Source organism: Hippoglossus stenolepis, chromosome 5 (assembly GCF_022539355.2).
Source record: "Hippoglossus stenolepis isolate QCI-W04-F060 chromosome 5, HSTE1.2, whole genome shotgun sequence".
Taxonomy (NCBI): Eukaryota; Metazoa; Chordata; class Actinopteri; order Pleuronectiformes; family Pleuronectidae; genus Hippoglossus; species Hippoglossus stenolepis.
This window is the reverse complement of record NC_061487.1, coordinates 22,921,186-22,940,308: the sequence shown is the minus strand read 5'-3', so window position 1 is coordinate 22,940,308 and position 19,123 is coordinate 22,921,186. Positions and strand designations below refer to the sequence as shown.

The following is a 19,123-nucleotide window of genomic DNA, read 5'->3' as shown; positions in this document are numbered from 1 at the left end:
ACAGTAACACTTTGTCTTCAGTGTTCAGTGTTCAGCCTCCATTTAACAATCCTCATACTCTCTCTCAGTGTATTTCAGTGCAAGTACTTTGTTCCACAGCAAAATGGAAAGATGATGTAAGACAATAGCACAAGGATTTCAGACTAGTCGCTGCTTCAGCTGGTTCTGGCTCGAGCTCCACTTTTCCTACCGTCATGCTCACACCAGGTGTTTCGAAGAGAAGCTCTTTCTAATCGACAGCTGCTGAGGATAAAATCCGTCCCTCGTAATGTAGTCCTGATAATTACCTCCTTATACTGATGATAATATCTTACAACTGCTGTTCCTGCTGCTCAGAATGTTTCCCCAACGTTGTCCTAAAACTCAGGAAAGAGCTTTAAAACTGCTGCGGAAATTTCACTGGTTTGTTTCTCGCTTGCGGGGATGAATGAGCTGTGACACTCGATTGATGCTTGTGGAGAAATCACAACTCACCGTGTGATCTACAGCGGCCACACACTAAGTTCCTCAACATCCTGAATCCCTTCTTTTCCCAGCATGCTGTGCTGTTTGTCTTTGTTCTAGCAGAGAGCGATCTGCACGACAGGCTTCACTAAGCATCACGGACGTGGTGTAATTAGTGCAGCTCTGGCTCTCCTCCAGGTCCGTCCCATGCTGGCTATTAAGTCATTAACCCAGGATACTCCACCTGGGCTGCTCCCTCGTGTTGTAGATATTAATGCTGCCGAGACGAGAGGACAAATTAGAGTCTTATTATGACCCCAGCTGTCGTGGAAATTAGCTGTCACATTAAGATGCTTCTTAATGTGACATCCACGGCATCTTGAAACACGGAGGAATTCATGAGGAATAACTGAGGAAATTGTCTTTTCCTGACTCAGGAGGAGGACGCCTGACCGAACCCTGGATGGGAATGTGTGTGTAAGCTGCAGTGATTCTTCATAAGACAGAGGAAAACATTTAGATAATGGACGATTCACTTTACCTGCAGGCTTTAAAAGCTGGTGGCACTCAGCCAGACTCTCTCTCTCTCTCCCTCCTCTGGCTTCCATGGCGTTTGGTTCTTGTTGTATTATCAGATTTCCTTTTTTAAAATGTATTTAAAATAAAGTTATCCTCATACAAAACTCACGTGTGGTCCGTTCAGCATAGAGTTGGGCTTTAACAGTATTTTCAATATTGCTAAGAATCAGACGAGCCACCCGAGTTTTGTCCAAATTAAAATACTGAAGAGTTGAAAAGACAACTGCTCCCAGGTCAAATAATCATCCCTCATAACTAATAAAACATCAACTTGTCCTTTTCTCTCTTTGCTTTTCAGAGTTAAAAAAGACACAGCTTGTTAGTTCACTCTGGAGGTGCTGGTAGGTGGGTTTTAACACCAGTGCCTGATGGTTTCCCATCTTTAAGCAAAGTTACGCCAACCAGCTGCTGATTTCATGACAAAGAACATGTAACATGTAAGAGATCCGTGTTTCTTCTTCCCATCTCACTCTGCTGGAAAGTGAACTCTGGACGTAATAGTGTGAAGATCTCCGATGTGAAAGGCTAACTCAGAGAAGAGCTTCTAAGAGCCTTGTCATTACACAAAGTCTAAACACGTCAGGTCTCCTTTCTGCTCAAATTATCCCATCTATCAGCCAAGCAGCATGCGCACTTTAATGATTATGTCTTTTAAATTTGTCTCAGTAACACTCGGTTAATCGCAGTGTAATCATGACAGCGGGGGGGGATCCACAGACACTCACGATGAGTGATGAGCTCAATTGTCCACACCCAGTGGGTCTTCTCCTCCTCTGCATGGAAAACTAACACGAGGTGATTGTAGTTACAGAGGACGGCTGAAGTTTACACAAGATTTAAACCAAGATCATGTCAAAGAACTTGGTTTCTCTTCTTGAGATATGATAAGATATACATCACGATACAATACGATACATTACGATACCATACAGTATGATAAGAAAGTGTAAGAATAGAAATAATATGTGCTATGTAATTGGAATATTTACAATGTAAGCAGAATATGTATTTTAAACAGAATATATACAGTGTGAACAGAATATATAAAACATAAACAGAATATGTGTAACAGTGTAAACATAATGTATAACTTGTAAAAACAGCATATGCAATTCAAACAGAAATATGCAGTGTGAACAATACGTACAATGTGAACAGAATATATAGTGTAAACAGAACAGCTGCAATGTAAACAGAATATATTCAGTGTGAGCAGAATATACACAAAGTATACAGAATATACATGGTGTGGACAGAATATATATGTTAAAGATAATATATATACAGTGTAACAAGATAACACATATAAGATATTTTCATGTCCAGATGTAAAATGAGTATTGCCCAGTTCCATCAGTCAAACCTGAGTCAGATGGATTAGGTGCTCGTGGTTTTCTGGTTCTGGTTACATGTGAAAACATTTGAAACGAATAACAGTGGACATGAGTGTTGCCTGGTTTCCCACATCTGTCTGTTTCAATATATTTGTTTCCAATACCCTCTCTTTTACTATATACTCTATATACTATATAAAAAAAATGAATGTGCTTGAACGGACTGTGTTTATGTGTGTTTCTGGTCTCCGGTCCAAGCGTTTCCCCCAAAGGAAAAGTTTGGGCCAACATGTTGGCTCGGAGGCTGCGTTCAAATGTCCTCTTCGTACCCTCTGCTCCCTTTAATCTGGTAATTACACACATGGCAGCAGAGGCACTGGCGGACGGCTCTGTACACATCAGGCTGAACACCGTGCGTGTTTCTGATTTGGACACATGGACACTTCATGATCTTGTCATCGGAGGAGCCCTGTGTTTTCTGGAGCGGCTGTTTTTACTAAAAGAGACGTCAGGGGAGAGGAAGAATACCAAATCCATCACTGACGGGTGATTCGCTTCAGCCAAGCAGCCACAGCGTCCATATTGTCTCCATGTAGAAATCATTGGTTTCTGAAGTTGTGACTTACTGGGAAAACTGGGAGGTTGTAGCTGTTAATGGAAAGACAATGTTGACATTTTTAACTTCTTACACATTGTAACTGGGTCCTAATTAAGTTTTTATTATTATTATTATTAGTAGTAGTAGTATTAGTAGTAGTAGTAGTAGTATTGTGTGGGTACTGCTCCTCCTTTTTTAACCAATCTTGTGACATTTTCCAGTGTTTTTTGAAATCTCAATAAAAAAAACCAAACAATAAAACGTAGAGTCCACATTCAAATATAAAAATGTTTGTTTATTCTCTGCAGGTCCCATTCCCATTTCATTTATTACCTCAACAATGTCATTTTCATTACCCTGGTGTCAGCTGCCAAAACTCACTGTTCTTCTGTTTTTTCTACAACTACCAAATTATTATAATATACCTCAACGCCTGGGACTCATCATAATAACTCAGATTTTACGGGCTCTGTGTAATGCTCCTATAAAGGTCCGAGGCTGTGACGCGCCGGTAGGAGTCAGTAACAAGCCCCCTTTCCCTCCTTCCTCCTCTTCTTCCTCCTCCGCAAACTTCCATTTCCTCCTCGTTCCAAACAGAAGTATTTCGCTCCTCAGTTCATCCCCTGAACACAGAGAGTTGTCAGGAGACGTTGTTTGGATCCCTCACGTTTGTTTAGTCGTTGTTGTGCGGACGGAAGCGGAATAAAAGGAAACAGCAGCAGCAGGCTGGTTCCAGCTGGGAAAAGGAAAAAAAAGTTTGTGGGCTGAAGCTGTTGCGCTGAAGTTGCGTGTGACTGGTTTCCTCTCCTCCGTCGACTGGGCGGTGAAGCGGTGAAGCGGGAGAACTGGCAGCAGGTGAGAAGCAGCTGTTTCTGTTGTTTGTTGACTTGTTTTGTTTGTTGACATCCGTGCGTAATGTCAGGCCAAAAGCCAGCGCTGCGTTCTGTGCCATCCAACTTTCTCTCTGTCCCGTCACTGCCTCGTTTCGTGGGCTGTGTGATTTCAAATATTGCCCCGAATTCAGAATAAATAACCACAACATGATGTCTGTATAACGAGTGGGTTTGAAGTGACCTTATGGTTTTTTAAACTCCTGGATCATAAAAAATAAGTTGCTGCAGGATAGAGTTTTAATAACCCCCATGAACTCCTGGTAAAACCATTCCCTTCCCATCGATATTATTTGATGACCTCTTATTCCTGGCAGGGGCATCATGAGGGTGTCACATGCCAACAGGCTTTTGAATGTGAGCTTTTAGCAGATGATAAATGGCTCTTTGGAAAAGAAAACATTTTATCTCCTCACCCTGTCCGTTCTCCTGCCTGGAAATATCTATCAGCGTTTGATCAATGGTAGAAACAAATCATTTTACTTATCTCTCCTTTTTTTTAAATAAAAAGCTCACACTGCTCCTGTTTGATGGCGAGTGCATTTTTTTGGTTGGCATGCACCTCACGGAAACAAGTTGATCTTGTGAGGCTGCAGGAATGTGAGGACTCCAAAAAAAGTCCCTTTTTCGTTTACAGAGGAAGCAGCTGAGGGAGATGCTGCTGTCATTCATGGGAGGAAACACGCCTCGTGCAAAACAATAAACTCATCACCTCAGCCCCTCACTGATTTTCTGACAATTCACTGCTGGCGTGTGGCTGTTGTCACCCAGATGAGCCTTTCATCTTAAGTATTAGGGTGTCTGGAAATGTGAATCTGATCCTGATCACTGAGGAGGGGACACCTCAGACCTGATTTCACCGTTGGCCCCCGCTGCTCGAAGTGCAAAGTGTTTGCATGCTGATGAATTTTCAAGATGTGAGGAATTATCGCTTGACTCGAGTCTCACAGGGAAGTCTCTGTCTGCGGAATGAAAAACGGCCGTCTGTTTGTAATTTATCACATGCCCCTTCTCACTGTGGGATACTTCTCACTATACCCCTTGGGGGAGTGTTGACATTGACTGCGGGACGTATTTTGTGAAAGAAACACACTCATTGGATTTCACACGGGAGTCTATTCTGGTGTCTGGGGAGGGGAGAGAGGGGGGAGAGAGGGGAGAGAGGGGAGATCTTGCACCATGTGACCCCACATTCCTGCCTCCCTCATGGCATGGTCACAGGGGTCAGTGCCAATCCAGCACCCACCCCCCATTCCCCTTGACCTATACTGCATCTATACAGAATTTCACTTACTCCCTCATTTCCCACATAGCGGTGCCTGTTCTCAACCTGTGTGGAATGAGCTGTTCTCTGGGCCCGTGTCGATGCTCCGGAGCCACTTCAGAATTATTCCTTCTCATCTAGCGAGTCCTCCTCAAAGAGTTCTACAACATACCTTCACTTTCTTATTGTTTGAGTGCTGCACGTTGTGTTCGGAGCTTTTCTTAAACAGCCTATATGGTGCAGAGTGAAGTTAGAAAACTGCCTTCATCCTACCTGGTTCATCTGCAATGAAGATTTTGGTTTGACCAATAGCCGACCACTTCAGAAAACATGTTTGACTCAGTCCGCAGACTGAAGGCACACTACTCAGACCCCACTGCTTGTTTGAGCGTTTACATCAGATTAGATATGGAAATGTTGGATTAATTTCCCAGCAGCCATATCTCTACCATGCACACCCACCTTCAGACTGTATAAATGAGTTGGAACCTTCCGCTGCTTCTCATTGTGTTTTCTTGGCCTTGCTTTACCAACGTGCAGTCACCGACATCAAAGTTCGCCTTCGAGTGACAACCAACAATCACAACCTCTGTGTCCAGAGGGTTTTCCTCACTGGCTGATTCTCTGCGTAGGTAAACAAAAGCGTCAATGTCAGCCTCCGAGCGTGTTTACTTCCTCAGCTTTCTCTCTCTCTCTCTCTCTCTCTGTCCCGCACCGTTACCATAGAGCTCGCTCTCTGTGCTCCGTCCCTTCATGAAAGTTCCTATTCTGTGGGCCGGGGGCTGGGCCGGACCGTCCGTGCTGGGCAGATCTCATTCCGGGGGCCTCACAATGGCTGAGCTGTGCTGCTATATCAACATTTATTTCTCTCTTGCCCCCTTTTAATCACATGGCCCGTCGGCAGCAGGAAGAGCAAGGCCGTGTGTCTCCGTCTTTGTCCATTTGAGACGGTGCTGGTTCTGTGCCGCTGACCCGTCTCACTCTGACCTTGCATCTTGTGCCTTTTTACTACAGCCCTAATTTCAGGCCTGCAGGCGAGTCCTGCCACTTTGTTTCATGCAGCCTACTCAAGCTGCACATTCATTAGATTCAGATCAGATATCTAACTCCCATATATACGCAGCCTGCAGAACATTCTGTGCCTATATTTTGACCCCACTGTGTGTGAGTGACAGCCGGTTGTTGAGTGTCAAGTCTATTTCCGAGCCGGGGGGGGTCCTGAAGGTGCAGCAGGTTCCTCTCACCGCAACTAAACTCATGCCTGAATCGGTGTGTAAAGCAGCAGCAGGAGGAGGGAGGGATACGTGTGTCATAATCATTTTTCAGTCCGACCTTTGTTTCCCCCCCACAGAGAACAGCTTGCATTTTGCTTTCCATGCATCACTGCCTGTAAAGCAAAGGAGCTGATCCGGTGAACCTGTTGAATGCCACCGACATGATCTCAGTCTGCGGCATTTCGGAGTACGTGCCACACATGCCTCGTTCCCTGTGTGTGTGTGTGGAGGCGAGGACTCGGCGGCCGCTGTCTGCTCCGCTGCTCTCGCACTGCATCGTGCTGTTTTGTTCCTGTGCCGTGCAGGATTTGTAATGTCAGACTTGTTGACTTTAGCAGGCAGAGCTTCCTCTCCTGACGCCGTGTGGCCGCCGCCTGCGTCAGTCGCCTTTTGTCTGCGTCGCTGGACTGCTGTGTGGGAATTTGTGTTTCTGAGACACCAGGGGTGGACGCTCGTGCAGCTTAAAGCCAAATCTTTCTATAAATGACGTTACGCTCAATAACCTGTAAACGCTGCTTGGAAATCAATTATTTGCCAAAATGTTCTTAAACTCGGTTTGGTCTTATTTTTTATGATTGTTGCATAGCTGCAAAAATCACATTTAAACAATGTGTGCAGCTCTCTGGCCGTCTTTTGCGTTTTTATTGGCAAATGTGAACTCATGTGTGGTGTTGTGCTTGTGGTGAGCTTTTCCTGCCTGTCCAATCAGATTATATTTCACTGGGTAATTGTGTTTTCACTATTAAAACAAAGAGGCTTCGCATTTGTCTTCACCACTAACTTAATTTCTGCAAATGTTGAGCAATGGTACCTCTCATATCATTCTCCTCCAACTTTTTCCATTTTTTAAATATCATTTCGCTTCTTTTACAAGTGTTTCCGAATGCATGAGAGGCCTGGTTGCAATTAATGACAATTTTTTTTTTTTCTTGTTGCACATATGGTCCTTCATCCATTTCAGACATAACCAGTGTGAGTGTGGCTGTTCTAGCGGAGAGCTGTGGTGTAAAGTTTCCTTTTGAAGGGACACTGTGACATTACTGTACTCGTATATTATTCCGCGCTGATTTTATTTGTTATTTGTTTAAGTTTGGCAGAGATTTCTTTCATTTGACTGGTGACAGGGTTTGACTCTTGTTATATATGTCCTCTCTTTAACGTCTGTGATTGTAGCTGGTCCAGGACTTGGGAAGGGGGGGGGGAATGTGTCCCATTTTCCTGCTCCAGACCATTTTGACCATTATGTGTTTGAGATGGCTCCAGGACTTTGATCATGGGATATATTAGTGCATGCAACGTATTAGCTTTCAGTGTTTAACTGTGGAACCACACTGGATGAAACGTGGCACCTCTTGTCTGTGATGATGTCATGGTCCTGGAAACGGGGACAGAGCGCAGGAGAGTCAGATATTAGCCGAACAGGTTTAAATATATTACTGCAGACTCCACTCTATTGTTTTTGGAGATTGCTTTGGAATTTTCTATTCTATCATAGAGACGTTCTGTTCGACATGTGTACATAAAATGTGTAAAAAGATTCATTCCCCCTCAGTGCCCCAGCCCTAAAACCCATTATGAGTCACTGCTCAGGCCTGTATCCTAATGTTAGGAAGCCAGGAAACGGTAAGTTCCACAGTCTATTAGTGAAACTCGTGCAACAATCGAAAGGGAGACATGATGTTAACTAATGCAACTCCACAAATTACAACATTAAAGATGATCAGCGAGTTGAAACAGCTTTTAAACAAAAGAAAAAAGAAATATGATTTATACAGTTTTCATAAAGGTGATATTTATTTCTGGACTTTTGTAGTTTTACATTAAACTTGTGTGTCTGTATATGTGACTTGGTAATAATAATACTAGTAAAAGTAAAAGCCATTTGGTAAAAAGTAACTTTTGAGAGATAGTTTAAAAACAGTGAAGTTTCCAGTCAGTGTTGCTCAGGTAAACTATTCCAGAGGTTTAGGGCCCTGAAAGCAAAAAGGTCCCGTCACCTTTGGTCTTCAATATCGAACTTATCAGCTTGTAGCTGGAGATCTTATCAGTGGTTTGGATCATTTTGTTTCTGCACTAACTGTCATGTTTGATTTCCTTGACAGAGGTAATGGATAATGCTCATAGAGAATTAACTTGTCAGGTGGTGCTTTCAGGCTGCATTCAACAACCTCCATCAACAATATGAACCAGCTTGTCTGCAGCCTGAGACGTATAATGTCCAGAACAAAACAAACTCTGTAGCTCTAGGTATCACTGAAGGTTGCTCAAATGAGTCTCAGAACATTTGAATCAAAGAAATACCAAAGTGAAGAAGTCCTCGGGGGACGGCCGGTAAACTGAGTTGCTTCACTCTCAGCAGCCACTTTGAATTATAGTTTGTTTACCACTTTGCTGGACCCAAAATCCCAGACATGTTCCCACACACTTGTCTGTGTTTGTAAAGTCCTCTCGTGTTTGTGTGTAATAAAGGGTCACAACATACATTTAAAAGAGAAAGAATAACGACCCCTCAAATTACAGGCTGCCTGATGGAAGAGCTACCTGTGTTCCCTCCCACAGACGGTCAACAACATTTTATCAAACCATGACTCCCTCTATACCTCCTCTCACAAATCAGTCACTTTCATAGTGCGTCACCAAATTGTGAAGGTGGGGAAACAGCTGTTTAATAAAAATATCCCACTATACTTTTTCACAGTAACTCATGACACATAGCATCATTCCAGAAAACTGGGAAAGTTTCCCAATGTCCTGTGCAATGAGAATTATTTCAAGCTTGCAAACTCAACAATGAAGTGACCGCTTGGTGTTGTGTTGTTGATAAATTCATATTCATAAATGTTGGTAATTTCCCCTTGGATGGAGTTGAAGCAGCTAAGTTAATTGAAAATGTTCCTTTTCAAGCATTGCAAAACTTTTTCTGTGCTTTCACGGAACTCCCTGCTGGGCAGTTTCTCTGTGTCTGCAGCCACCAGGGCTCTTGAGGCCAAAGGACATTTATAAAAGTTGGATGATGGGTCCGGGGGGGGGGGGTGCTTTGGCTGTGGAGGTGACTGTAGTTGTGACATTGCATCAATAACAAGTCGTGACGGCTCAGAGGGAACAGCGTTTGGATACTTTCACAGTATTAATGCATCTAGATGGGTTTTATAGTATGGGTCCTTTAAACCAACAATTCAACCATGGTGCATTAGTTTTGCTTAATGAATGATCCTGATAATGCAACAGAAAGCAACTGCTGATATCTTTTAGTGCTGCAAGAACGGTTGCAAAAGATCCAATCATCTATGTGAAGACGCCGTCTCCTATGGAGGAAACTTTAAAAAAACATGGTTGAGGCAAACACTATAAACGATACAGCAGAGAAAAGGCCGGAGCCAGAGGCTAAGAGGAGTAATACGTTAAATGAAGCAGTAGCTGCTGTGCCAACATTCAAAGTGTAGCCTACATCCTGACCCGCACCAAACAGGTCACGCAGGGTAATAATCGATTATCACAGTAGTTGTTGGTGGGAGCCCTCATCTCTATATTGAGTTCCAGCAGAGCAGACCATGTTTGAATATTCAAGGCGTCAAACATCTTTGGATTTTACTTCGAGAAGCACAGAGTTAAAACAAATGTTCATTCAAACCAATCATTTCTGTTCTGCTGGCACAGCTTTGTTTTTTCTTGTCTTCTATTGTCCCGTCCTGTTGTGTCTGGTCTCCGAAGTGCTTGTTGATGCAATAACAGAGATATCCAAAGAACCAATTCATTACCAGCTTAGAAACGGGCTGTGATTAATTGCACACAAGGGAGGCTCATTGGCGAGGCAGAGCCAGCCCTCCTCCTGCCTCATGCCAACGCTCTAATCAAAAGCATCGTTGTGGGTCACAACACAGTCCGGCTGCTTCTCGGGATTGAGACCGCACCGTGGAAATCCACCCTCTTTGAACATGATCTGCTTTGGATGCTCGCTGGCCACTTCACCGGTGACACGCTGCTCTGAAACCCGGCTATTCCCTTCATCAGCGGTGAATTATAGAATCGAGGGAACAGGTCGGCGAGAGGTCCACTTGTTTATAAGTGTGTTTGGAACTCCTTACGTTTGCGCTGCTTGGCATTAATCCCCCTACATGTGTGATGGATTTCTGGGAAGATGATGAATCAGACTGACTCAAACAGATCATCATATCACCGAGCTGTTAGGAGGATGAAGAGAATCCACGTTGGAGCTGAAAAACATGTCTGACTCAAAAAGTTCACGTCTGACTCATTAGTTTAAATCAAATGAGGGCCATGAAAAGGAAGTTGCCCAATCAGCCCACATTTATTTCTTTTAGGGAAATGGAGAAACCACAATGTTCATTCATGCGACTAAGCTCCATGCATCCCAATACGTTAATAGATTACTAAACAATACTTGTATATCAACAACCGCTAAAAAAGCTGATTTAACTTTGTGGTTTAAAAAAATGTTTGCCATTACTTCTGTATATTAACCTGCCAACACACTGAACACTGAGCAAAACACCTCTGCTGGCTGCCAAATGTTTTAATGATACATTTAAAGATCCCAGATGGACGTCACATATATTTGGACGCAGTTATTTCAGAGCATCTGGAGCCACGCTGCATCATTTACTCCGGCCACACACGGTAACATCGATTTTAAAATACAGGCCCCTGTTTCATGGGTCATTTGCTTTTCAATCCCCCCCCTCTCTGCTTTGTATCCAGGTCAGGTCATTGGAAGCTGAACATGTGTTGAAATCAAGCATGTGTCCGCACCTTCTTACGCTTATTATTAGTGTTTCACGACAGACGCTCATGGTTCCCAGATGATGAAGCTTGAGGATTTCGGTGCACTGTTCAGATTTTAGGCATTATTGTTTCCATCTGAGACAACAACGACATCTGCGATCACGTCTTTTCCTCCCAAATCAGTTTGTGTACTCGCCGAGGACTAATTAGTCCATGGCAGAACTAAAATGTCTAAGATCTTGGGCCTGACACTTGGTGACACGTGTCTCTGCACACAGTGGGGGGGCTGCGAGCACACATCCTTCAGTGCTGTTACTCCTGATCGTGCACATTGTGCAGCCTCTGACCTCAAAGACAGGAGACGTCGTGATGCTGCAAATGGTAGATGACAGTTTACTCCACCTTTTAACATAAAACAGAGCTCGGTGTGGAGCGTTGATAGGTGTGATATTTTCTTCTTGTCATTAAAGCTGACGGGTTGTGACCTGCTCTGAAAAACCATCAGGAAATGAATAAATTTCCCTGAGATTAACCTCGGTTTATATTTACCCACGTCCTGTTATTTCAGGACAGTAAACAATGGCTTCCCAATTTCCTGCTGTGGTATTTATATTTACACAAAAGTCGCTCGAAGAATTTCATTGAGGAAGAGTGAAGAGTTTTTGCCGTGTCCCATTAATTACGTGATCGTGCAAACAAGCAGTTTGGAGACATCGATGACTTGGCATCAGTGGTTTGGACAAAATGTGGTAAAAGTTCTAGAACATACTTAATTAGTGTTTCGTCTGATCGTCTATTTTCATACCTCCACATCGGCAGCTGCCTTTTGTTGTAGGACATTAAAACAGACATTATGTTTTCATGTTTTCTGTCCATTCGTCCGTCTGTTCGTCCGTCTGTTCGTCCGTCTGTTCGTCCCATTCTTGTGAACGTGATGTCTCGAGAACTCTGGGAGGGAATTTCATTACATCAGGTACAAACATTCACTTGGACACAAGGATGGAGGATCAAAGATCAAGATCACTGTGACCTCATAAACCCCCTTTTTTGCCTTGTGAACGTATTATCCAAGAACACCAACAGAGAAATTAGATTTGGATGCAAGTTAATTGATTAGATTGCACAGGTCAAAGGTCACGGTGACCTCACATGAGTCTGGAAATAAAGTTAGTAGACTGAAAAGTCCCTGGATGGTGGAGGCATTTGACGGCACAGCGATAATTCTAGTTGATACTGCTAAAGATTTTTTTTGTTTTTCCATCACAGATATTGATTTGCTTGAAAAGGCTTTGAAAATAGGATTTAAGTGAATGTCAAGTAGATAAATGTGTTTAACATCTGTTTTGGCTTATTTGTATTTTATCCCTATAGACCTGAGACCAAACTGTGAGGAAACACGTGAAAGTTCTTTTAGTGGCTTCGTTCATTTCAGGAGAATAACCTGAAACCGTCCCCGCTGCTGTGTGTGTTCACTTCAGCCTTCAGACGTCGACTGACAGCTGGAATAAGGAAGTGCATATGTCTGCACACAGATCTCAGAATGTATTTTGAGAAGTGGCGATGCGAGTCGAGGGCAATGAACCAAAGTATTGTTCGGAATAACCGACACTTTCTCCATATTGTTGTGAGTAAAATGAGATTCTTCAGCCAAGCATGAACGGGGGAGCTCACACAAAACGAGATTTAACACAGACGATTGCACTTTGAATGCTTGAGACTGACGAGCTCTCGGTCTGCTGTTGTGTTGAGGAGAATGAAAAGGATCCACTCAGAATTGGCAGCAGGTTAAAATGTGCTATATAAACTGCTCCTTCATCCAGAGAGGCTAAAGAACCGATGGTTGACTTCCTCTCACAGTAAAACAGTATCATTTTAATGCATAATGCATTGAAAGCTGAGCAGCTTGTTGGCTACAAGTGGAGATAACTGCAGGAGGAAGGACTAGCGTATAAATTCCACTGCAGAAATCACATGTTTGAAAATGAATTGGCATGTAACTTGTAATTTGTACGGAGTATTTTATGAGTGTTTTTTTTAAAGAAATAATAAACTTACTGGTTCCACTTTAAAAAATGTGACAGTAAACTTCTTATCTTTTGATTTTCCACATGAAAACCTCCTTTGGGTGATGTGAGAGAACTAAGCTGGTGGCTGGTGATGCCTGCCTGTGTGAAATGGACACAGCAGCTTCTTGTTGCTCCAGATCTGACCCACAAACCCTCTTGACATTCGCTGAAGTGGCGGACTCTGCTTGACCCGTTCACCTCTTCCCTCCTTCTCGCTTTGCCTTCTCTCTAAACACTGCTGCAGGGCGGTGACAGGGGGGCCCCTCTGCCCCTCCCCGCAGCTTGTCCGACACATGCATGCACACATTTAGAAAAATCATGTTTAAATGAATGGACGGTGAAGAGGCTCGCTCGTAGAAGAAGCAGTTTGCAGGCTGACGATTAGAACGACAAATAGAACAATAGGTTTGAAACCGGATGAAGTCGAGGTGAGATTCCTTTAGAGAGAACAGAAACAGAGGCCACATCAGGTCACGCACGTCTGACAGTTCTGAGGCTTTTCTCTCAAACGTGTTTCTTCCTCTACACTCTGTGATCTGATGTCCTTTGTTTGTGACTGCAGCTCTCAGCCGGTGCAGGCTGTGACTGATACGGCCCATGTGTGATGACTCCGTCTCCTGTTAGTGTCTCAGTGTCCCAGGAATGGGGAGGGGCACTGTTTATAAGTTAAACATCTTGTATTGTGTTACTTAGATTTATCCCCAGAAAAGTGGAATTGTAAACAGATCAAGTCACATCCCGGTACTTAAACGCAGAATGATGATCCACAATATATTCAGCATTTAATACGAAATGGGCCGAATGTTCAGTTTTAACTTCAAAGCCACTTGTGAGATGTCGAAAGCACTTTTCCAAACAAAGGCTGTGATCAAAATGAAACAATCACAAGAACAATGTTTCATGCTGAACAAAGCACAGCTGTGCAAAAAACTAAAACTGTTAACAAAACAAAAACCACAGGCGTATCTCGCTTGCACAATAAATCAATATGAAAATGTTTAAAATACATAACCTACATTAAAAACATACATGCAAACAGTGGCTTGACTTCCTCTGTTTCCACCTGACACTTTGCTGCATGTCTTCCCTCTCTCTCCCCATTTCACACCAAAAATATCTTCAAAACAGAGAATCCTCCTCCAGATCTGTGCAAAGAGCCCGACATGTAAATCAATGTAAAGAGAACATCTCATATCAACATGTTAATGACAAAATACAGAGAAGAAATAACCCTGTTACTTCCAAATCAGTGTATCTCTAAAAGTGTATAGAAAGAATGAGTGGGAATGTTTTGAGGGAGAGAGGGAGCAGGGTTTAGTGGAGAGGAGAGAAACTGCCATAATGCAACATCAAACTATATTTATTTATTGTCCCATCCTATATCTCTTTGGAAAATATATCATTATAACTCATAATGTTAATATATATAACCTCTTATATAGGCTGTTATCATATATCTTGTGTCGCGTTCTCAAGAATCCAGACTGATCCTCTGCTCTCGCTGTGTTTAAAAAACCCTGGGAATCGTCTGTGGAACAAATTGGCTCCATGACAGACAGGCAGGCTCCTATAATTATAAATTAGAGCTATTTGATTTTCATTATGATCACAAGCCTGAGGAAAAGATAAGAATTACAGGAGCGTGTGCTGCATCTCTGCGTCAGTTCGAGCATCAGCGTCCACACACACACACACACACACGCACACACACACGCACGCACACACGCACACACACACACACACACACACACGGGTTCTCCATGCCATCCCAGAGGGTTGCCATGGTAATTGTGCACAAAGTACACACCGATGCCTCCTGAGGAATAAGCTACAAACAAATGTTCAATCCCGGCGAAGGACGCTCGTGTTGTTCGCCAGTAGACACATTTCAGTCGTGATGTTTATTTCACAAGCTGTGATAACTTCTATTGACAGAGGAAGAAAGTGGGATTGTGAAACACTTGGTAACGATTAACGTCCTGTTAAATAAATACGAGTTCTGATGCCTGTGAGTGTACGTGTTCTCATTTACTGCTTAATCTGCATCTAATGCCATTTGGCTGCTGTTTCCTCAGCTCCAGCCAATGAGATCAATTCCGATTATCGTCTTTATTTTTAACTTTCACACTTTTCCTCTTTAAATGTGCGTCTTCTCTTTTTTCTTATTGAAACTATTGCCATTTGTTTTCATTTGGCTTTATGCAATCTTCCTTTATGTGTAATCTTTATGAATCACACCCGCCTGCACAGTGACTGAAGCAAACAACTGGCAGCTGCTGTTTATTAACTGGTTTTTATTTAACTGTTTTTCCAAAAGATTTTTGGAGATTTTGTTCCAACATGTTCATCTCATTAAGGCTCATTCCTGCCTCGCATTTTCTAATTTGATGTTATTTACGGTTAATGGCCTCAAACAATCTTGGTCTAATCGGATCTGAATCTCTGGAGACAATAATAAGACTATTTTACAATATGATTATTTGTGACCTGAAATTGCAGTTTATATTTTATGATACGTGTGATATTGAGCGTTTTAAAAGGACCAAGGGAATTATGGGAAAATCCAGTTTCTATTACATGAAAACACATCATCTGTCAATTATTCTGAATAATTCTTAGTAAATGCCTTTAACATACTATATATAAATATATATGAACCCAAATAAACTTATTAGAAACAAAAATGTACTGTTCAATCTTTTTGATCTCAGTTAAAACCCTAATCTGCTATGAAGGGTATCTTTTTAAAATTGTAAAACTAAAATCAAAGTTACAGAGACACACATGTAGAAAAACATACATTTTCTTTATTCTCTTGCCTATTTTTATTTATTTGTTTGGCATAAAAATGGATATAAGGTCTGTGGTGGAATCATTGATGGAGAAACCACTTTACAGCCGCGGCCACAAGTCTGAACCACTTCCCTGTCAACAGCTGTTGCATATGTGGAAATATGTAGAATATAGACTCAGGACATTCATGTTGAGTTGAGGTCGTGTGAGGATTGAATCTCGTACAGACCCCCAAAAAAAGACCAAAACACATTTTTATTGTATTTTTCAGCCGTTATTATAGGAAAGTGATCATAGAGAGAGAGAGAGAGAGAGGATATGACAAACAGCCAAGGGCCTGAGCCTGATTCAACTCAGGCTGCTGCAGTAAGGACTCAGCCCTGATGCATAGTATTCGCTCCACTAGGTGAGCTACTGAAGTCATGCTATCAACGGCAAAATGTGTGTGTGTGTGTGTGTGTGCGCTCAACTCATGTATTATAGGCTCATATATAAAGATGGACGACACATCTCCACTTTCTGCAGAGCTGCTACGTGAGGTTTCGGATAGGAGTACTGTATTCAGTCGGATAAGAGTATAACTGTATACTCTGTCCTTGTTAAAAGTTTTAGTTTTTGAAATATACATATATATACACACATTCTACAGATAAACATTGTAACTGTGGTGAACTTTGGTTTATTTTGCTCTGCACGTGGAGAAAATAGGCGAGAAGCCGTCTCACAGAGCCGTGCGGCCCACATGACTGATGCCTGCCTGAGACGCGTGGCTCACACGGGCGCTCTGATCTGATAACATGGACGCCGAGAGGAAAAGAAAGCTGTGCTGTGATGCACATGCGCCGCCCACACGTCCGGTGCATCATCATAGCAGGAAAAATCAATATAAAACCCTGAACAAGCACTTTAATCATACCACCTAAATCATGCATCATACATTCATGTGATAAAAACGTCCTAAAATGACGGCGATTTGACGTGTCCATTTCCCATCCACTAACATGGAGGAGGCAGGGTTTATGATTGCAGCCAGCCACCAGGAGGCGATCAAGACGATTTGGCCTCACTTATGGAGAGCTGTCATGTCGTCCATCTCTAGGTCTTTGGCTGAACTTCCTCGTTGAACAGAGGTCAGATACTGACGACCTTTATTAAAGTTATTGTGGTTTCACAGAAGAAACGCAGCAGAGTTCAGATGGACTCAGTTCACGACTTGCATGTCATCCTGGCCTGAGGCTCACTGACCTGTTCCTCCTCACAGAGGTCATGAGTTTCCAAGTATTTCCTGTTCTTCTGACGTGCCGTGACCCCGTCTTGTGTTTGTCTCCTCCTCTCCCTCACATGGTCGCTTTAAGTCAAACTCGAGGTAAAGCTGCTCGACCAATAGACCATTTGTTCTGAGACACCAGTGCATTCCCTAAAGTTAGTAATCCTATTTCGCTGGTTGCACTCTCGACATCACCATAAATTATGTAAGGAAACTGAAATAAGTTCAGACGCCGCCCGTGTGAGCGCTCGAAGCTGCCGCGTGGTCGTAGTGATTGATCACCGCTGCGTTTGTGTTGGTGCTCATCCAGAGCGGCGTGTGTGTCCAGGGCCCCGGTGTTGACGGTGTGTCATTAAGATGGAACGCCTGGCTACTCGAACAAACCTCTGACTGCTGCTCGAGTGTAAATCCACATTTTCGTTTACAGCGCTCCGTCTTTCATCATGTTGTCGAAAAGGGAAAACTCTGAGGAAAAATGTAGCTCTTTGATCACACATATTACATTTTACAGCCATTACACATATTACATTTTACAGCCATTACTCTTGAAATTATATCGGTTCATCATGGGATCAAATTTGTCAGTGTGATCAGGAGGCCTGAGTGGAAAGAGTCTGAATAGAGTCGTGTCTCTTTGTGCTGCTCGTGAGGCTGCAGGGCCGTTTGGCTCAGGTCGGCCACACTGCAGCACTTTCTCAGGGTAACGTTTCACTCTCAGTAACCTCAGATGTCCGTGCAGGCCCGTGGGCACGCAGGGATTCATGCAGGCAGGCAGAGATGCAGATAGTTTGGTGGATCATGGGAGGAGAGAATAAACTTGTGGCTATGATTTATTATTCTCAGACACGACCGCGAGACCACATTTTACTCGGGGAGAAACGAAAACCAGATTTACATGTATTCAGCTGAACCGAGGAACATGTGGGATATGAGGGGATATTTTTACCTCCACCGAGGAGGTTGTGTTTTCGGGAAGGTTGTGTTTCCTGTTTGTTTGTCTTTCTGCCTTCAGGAGGATTGTGGAAAAGCTAAGGATTTCCATGAAAGATGTGATGTGGGCCAACAGAGAAGCCATTAAATGTAGGGGTTGATCCAGGATTTGTTTTTGAGTAAGGTTGTGTTCCAGGAATATTCATGGGTCTTGATTTAAATAAACCGGCATATTATGGGAACTGACATCTGTGTCTGTGTGTGATTTGTTGCAGCTTGATTAAATTCAATGGGGCCTTCTAATCCACTACTGTCTTCCAGTTGCATGTTTTGCTGTTTGGACCGATCAATGTGCAGATATGATTGTGATACAAATAACAAATGTGTGGCTCTGATTTTATTGAATTTGTTATTAATTCTGATTAATAGTCAAATCTAAATATCTGTACAATAGTAGAACATAGTTTAATAAAAAAAGTTTACTATCAAGTGAGACAAAGAAAAGCACAGTTTTAAGTTTTAACATTCGATAAGTTGAGTCAGTCTGAGCAGGAATTCAGTTTTTGTAAATCAATTCTGCCCTCAGCTCTCTCAGACTCTACATTAGACGTTTGCCCTCGGGGTCTGCGAAGTATTTGCTCCATAAACAAAAGCAGTGATTGTGCTTTGTTTTCTGAGAAACTGAAAAAAAACGTTTTTCAACACTCATAGAATATTAAAAGTTTCTTGTCAACAGAAAATGAAATGAATGACTTGTTGACGTTGCGTTCGGCTTCAGCAGAGGGTAGAAATAAACGCAGGGTCGCTCCTTGTGTAATTTATTTCCTCTGCCTGTAGCCTTATATTTGACTCGCCCACTTTCGTCCTATGCTTTCCTCCTTCTCCCTCTAATTATTTCCAGTCGTCCGTCTGAGCAGCAGAACCAGACGGTTGGATGTGAA

The 19,123-nt window shown here is 42.8% G+C and overlaps 1 protein-coding gene across 2 annotated transcripts in view; it reads left to right on the top strand.

Moving 5' to 3' along the window:
* Nucleotides 1–3,491: 3,491 nt before the first annotated feature.
* The window catches only part of tspan9a (tetraspanin 9a), a 167,477-nt gene continuing 151,845 nt past the window's right edge, over nucleotides 3,492–19,123 (top strand). For both annotated transcript variants that reach the window (XM_035156995.2, XM_035156994.2), the window contains exon 1: nucleotides 3,492–3,810. The gene's annotated coding sequence lies outside the window, so the exon portion shown is untranslated. The remainder of the gene's footprint in view (nucleotides 3,811–19,123) is intronic.